The following is a 5,438-nucleotide window of genomic DNA, read 5'->3' as shown; positions in this document are numbered from 1 at the left end:
CCGACGACCTCAAGAAGCAATACAACGAGATCAAGGCTACCCTCGAAGCCGACCTCATCGGCTCTTTTCGGAGAACCCGTTCCGGTGGCATCGGATGGAAGGGGTTCTCACCGGAAGGTGCACTCGATGGGATAGACCTTTCTTCCCCGTCGGAGGAACGCACCGAGGGTCCGCGGCAGGAGATCAACTACCCGGTGGCTCACTCGCTACACCGCCACTCGAGAACTTGGTCAACGTGCTTGGAGCGTGTCGCTCGCGCGTGATCCAGGAGATCATGAGCCACCGGTACTCGCCGTCGGGACCAGCTCTCGGGACGCATCAAGGAGAGTTGCCATTCCGGTCCCGTCCACCGCTGCCATTTGCGTTGGCGGCACCTCGCCGAAGTGCCGACTACACCGGCATTCCTCGTCTACGGAACTGGTGGCGACCCCGGTGACCGCCGGCTCTTAATGGAGGCGCCTAAGGAGATCCCTCATGGGTACGCGTGCATGTATGTGCCGGATTGTGGTGACCGGGCACTCACAAACCAGGCCACAACATCGGGGACTCCGGCGAAGACAGGAGGAACGTCGGCGACAGAGCGCGACGTGGCTAGCTAAATACGCCACACCGACGAAACTCCCGAGCCCGGCTCCCGCAGCTGGTTCGGAGCTGGAAAAGCAAACGTGGCAGGCCAAGTACGCCACCCCGGCGAATCTTCGGAGTGCAACTCCTACGGCCAGCACGAGCGGATCGGATCGAGCACCATACCGAGAGACCAGTTCGGCATGATGCCGAAAAGAAGGGCGATCGGCTATTCCAAGCCGTACCTCGACGATTACGAGATGATCCCGCCGCCACCAAAATATCGGCTCCCGACTTCTCCAAATTCGGTGGATCGGATGGCTCCAGCTCCATCGAACACGTCGGCCGATATTTGGCTCAACTAGGACCGGCTTCGGTGTCGGATCAGCTACGCGTGAGGCTCTTTTCACGGTCCCTCACGGGATCGGCTTTTGGATGGTACACCTCTCTACCGGCGAACTCCATCCAGATCCCGGAAGCAGTTGGAAGAACGAGTTCCATATGCAATACCATTCGGAAGCTTCCGAGTCCGGCATTGCCGATCTAGCACAACCGCGTCGAAGCGCGGGGAAACGGTGACAGAATACATCCAGCGCTTCAGGAATCTTAGGAACCGATGTTATTCGGTTCGTATAACCGAAAAGGAAGCGAGTCGAGTTGGCAATAGCAGGCCTTGCAACACAGCTCAAGGACATGGCCTCCCAAGCAGATTATCCCTCACCGGCGCACATGGTTCGGAAACTATCGGCATATGAACGAGCGCCACCCCGACCTGTACCAAGACAAGTTCAAACGTGCAGTAGTCATGGTCGATACGGAGGAGGATGAAGTGCCCGCGGGAGGCCAAGAGATAGCGATGGCTGAGTGGACTCGGGGAGGAACCCCCGTGGCCTCGCAAATGGGTAAAGCCACCGGGGCCGCCCGGGGGATTTGATTTTGACGTGACCAAGACCGAACAAATCTTCGACCTCCCGCTCAAGGAGAAACGAGTTGACGGTTCCCGAAGGTCTCAAGTTCCCCACGGCGAAAGAGCTAAACGGAAAGCCGTATCGCAAATTCCACAACTCGCTTTCCCATGCCACCAACGACTGCCGGTGTGGCGTCGGCACATCCAAGCGGCGATAGAGAAGGGGCGGCTAATTTTCAACCAGTACGCCATGAAGGTCGACACCCAACCCTTCCCCGCCGTTAACATGGTAGAAATCACCTACCCCGAAGGTTGCCGACCGGGCCCCTCGTTCAGCATCAACATGGTAGGGCCCGGAAACCACTGCGGCAAAGATGGAGATGAGGGCAGCCTGCTCTCACGGCAAGGATACGGATGAGGCCGCTCCACGCGATCGGCTCCGTCATGATGGCAAGCGCTATGTCACGAGAGGGAGAGGTGAAGAATATAAGATATCAGCGACCCCTCTCTGATCACCTCCTCAACAAATATGTTAGTCAGAATGGTCAACGCCGGCGACCCGATTACGGTGATAGAGAAGATCGTTTGGCTAGAGAAGCCAGAAGGTATCGTCGGCAGGATCACGATGAGGAGGAGCACGAGCGCTGTGCCACGGAAGCATCCAGGGAGCAAGATGACAACGCCAGACACTGGGACTGCCCCTTCTTCGGTACATCGCTGGGATTCAGGAATGAGCCGATTGCCCACAATCGGCAATTGCCCGTAATGCAATCGAAGAAGAAGGAGGCAGCCAACGTGTCCGTGTTCGAGCGCTTAGGGCCTCTCCCACCACAAAGCAAACGCGGCCGAGTCACCTCGTTGGGCAGATCTTGAAGATTCGGAAGACGAGGGAGAAGTGGAAGAAGACAGGTACCACCGGCCTAGGTGGTGCCCCGACGGACTCGGCCGTTCCCGGAAGCGCAGGGTTCAGCCGATTGCGCGGCCCGGAGGAAGCCGAAAGGTTGTACCTGCATACGCTAAGAAAGGCACGGCCTCGATCTGGCTGCAAAGGTTCAGCGAACCCTGGATGAAGAGGGTTGTCCACGGAAAATGGAGTGGCGCCCTAAACAGAGGAAAGCCGATGATGAGACATCGGCTGGCACAAACATGGTACTCGTCTTGCCGACAGAGCGTAGCGCTCCACGACTCTACGGAGCACACAAAGTGGACGACAGCAGGCGCATCAAGTCAGAGGTTGGGTTGGTTTCATCCAGCCTGACCAAGTAGCAAGATCAAACCAATGGGCAAACCAGGAGAGGCTGATCCTTGTGATCGGCCCCAAAAATTTACGAAGGGAACTTACAAAACCTTCAACGAGCAAGCAACGTGGAGGCCGATTCCGACAATCGGCCAAAATTATCCTCACCTACCTTCTCGCTCGGGTTCAACATGTTATCCAACAGAGCCGATACCATCAATTTTCTTGACAGAATCGGCTCGGGGGGGCACCCAGGTATATGAAAATACGAGGATATGCAACGGAAGCCTCTCATCTTCTGTTGATGGGTATTGGAATATTGGGGCCGATGCACAGGTCGGCCGTAAAAACAAAAAGTGAAAATTCGAAAATTTTCAAACATAGCCGATGCAGCAGGCATCGACTTAAGGATATAGCAGCCGATGCATGGCCATCGACTCAAGGGAGATTTCTTCAAGAATAATGTCAGGAGCAGCATGGGCGTGCGGATCAGGTCAGGAACTGAAGAAACTCGGGGGGCAGCTCACCTTGAGGGCTCTCTGCTTTGGGAAGCCGACTTATGTTTAATCGGCTAGCTCGGCATAAGGAGCTCCCTCAGGCATGGTCGAGCCTAGGTCCATATAGCTCTGTTTTTGCCTCGGCTAAGGCTCGGGGGGCAGCAGGCCTAGTGGATACTCTGTTTAAAGAACCGACGAGGATACCATCGGCTGATCCTTCATTGCAACCTTCTTCACAATGATGAGTACTGAAAAGGATTATTTGGTTTGGTTGGAAAAGTTCGAAGGTTTTTCTGAAAGTCCGACACCTTCCACCAGATTTAGAAATCATCAGCTGAAGAAGAGAATTTCAAAGGACCGATGCGGTACGATCGGCTCATTACGCATTGGCAAAGGGGACGAATCGGCAAGGTCAGTAGAAGAGAGAATCGGCTCAATTAAAAGGAATCGGCAAAATCAAGATTGGGGAAAAGTTCTTCATTGATTAAGAGGAGATTTCTTACATAAGGAGCTAATTGCTCTCAAAAGGAGGAATACTAGGGGATCCACTGCCCCATCTACTACTACTGGCCCTATTCTAGAGGACCTATCTATGGGCCATCACTGCCCTCGTCGTCGCTGTCGTCGCCACTATCGGCGTTGCTCCCGGCGGGTTCGTCGTCGCTCCAATGGCCGCCGACCGGGCCCTCGTTGTCTTCATCTTCTTCGTCAGCGTCGTCCTCGTCGCTGTCGAAGTCGCTAAGATTGCCCGGCCAAGGGCAGAACCGCTTGGCCGGCGGCTCGTCGGAGGAGCCCTCGTCGTCGTCCTCCTCTTCCTCTTCCTGCTCCTCCTCCTCCCCGGGAGAGGTGAAGTCGCAAGAGAAGCTGTCGTCGTCACTCCCCTCTTCCGTTTCCCCAACGGCGAGGAAGCGGAGGTCGCTCTCCCCGTCCGTCAAGGACTGGTCGTCTTCGGACCAGATGGAGAAGTCGTGGTCTGATTCCTCCCCCGCCGCAATGGCGCGGCGGGTGTTGGCCGCGTGGACCGCCGCCGCGTCGTACTCCGGCGTCGGCTCACGGGACGTGGAGGATTGGCTAGCAAGGTCCGATGGAGCAGAGGAGGAGGAAGACATGGTGGCTGGGAGGGTTTTTTGGAGTGCTAATGCGGAGGAGATACAAGGGAGAACTGTTCAGAGCGGTTAAATCAAAGGAGGATATAGTGGAAATTCAATGCCACAGCAGTTTCCGAGGAAGTGGTGCCTAAAAGAAAAAAAAAATTGCCAGGTCACGCGGAGAAGTTGAGAAGGCAAGGCATCATCATGAGGGATACCGCGACGGTTACCGCCACGACATGACCCGACGAAGGAAAGCAGAGTGATTTTGGAATTACCAATTCCAAAACCAGGGGGGCATGTGTTATCACCAAGATTTGACCGAGTCAGAGGTGGGCCGCAGTCAAGATGGGCTTAAGGAAATATGCGTGGAGAATTATATGAATCGGCCTGTTGGGCTTAATTGCCCGTGTATCTGTAACATATTAGATCTGTTTTAGTTTAGAAATAGAATCTTAGTCGTGCACGGTTTAGTGCACGCCCGCATTGGAAAGTCCCCTGGACTATAAATATGTACCTAGGGTTTATGGAATAAACAACAACTCACGTTCAACCCCAAAAACAAACCAATCTCGGCGCATCGCCAACTCCTTCGTCTCGAGGGTTTCTATCAGGTAGCGACATGCTGCCTAGATCGCATCTTGCGATCTAGGCAAGCACAAGCCCCACGTTGTTCATGCGTTGCTCGTACTCGAAGCGCTTTTGATGGCGAGCAACGTAGTTATCATTAGATGTGTTAGGGTTAGCATTGTTCTTCGTTTAAACATGCTTACGTAGTGCAACCCTTGCATATCTAGCCGTCCTCACGCCTATCTCGGGTGTGGGGGCGGCACCCCGCTTGATCATTATTTAGTAGATCCGATCCGTTACGATTGCTCCTTGTTCTACAAGGATTAGTTTAATATCTGCAATAGTTTGGCCTTACAAAGGGGGAGGATCCCGTGGCACGTAGGGTGGCGTTCGCAAGTCCTAAACGGGATGTTCCTAGGATCAACTTCATGTTGGTTTTTTGGCCTTGTTTAGGATCGGCTTACGAGCACCGTGCGTGGCCATCCGGCCCAACCCGGAGTAGGATGATCCGGTTATGTGGTGAAAACCCTAAATCGTCGTAGATCTCATTAGCTTCATCTTGATCAAGCAGGACC

The sequence above is a fragment of the Lolium rigidum genome, unplaced genomic scaffold (assembly GCF_022539505.1).
Source record: "Lolium rigidum isolate FL_2022 unplaced genomic scaffold, APGP_CSIRO_Lrig_0.1 contig_48985_1, whole genome shotgun sequence".
NCBI classification, from domain to species: Eukaryota; Viridiplantae; Streptophyta; class Magnoliopsida; order Poales; family Poaceae; genus Lolium; species Lolium rigidum.
The sequence above is the reverse complement of the archived record's forward strand: the minus strand, read 5'-3'. Positions refer to the sequence as shown.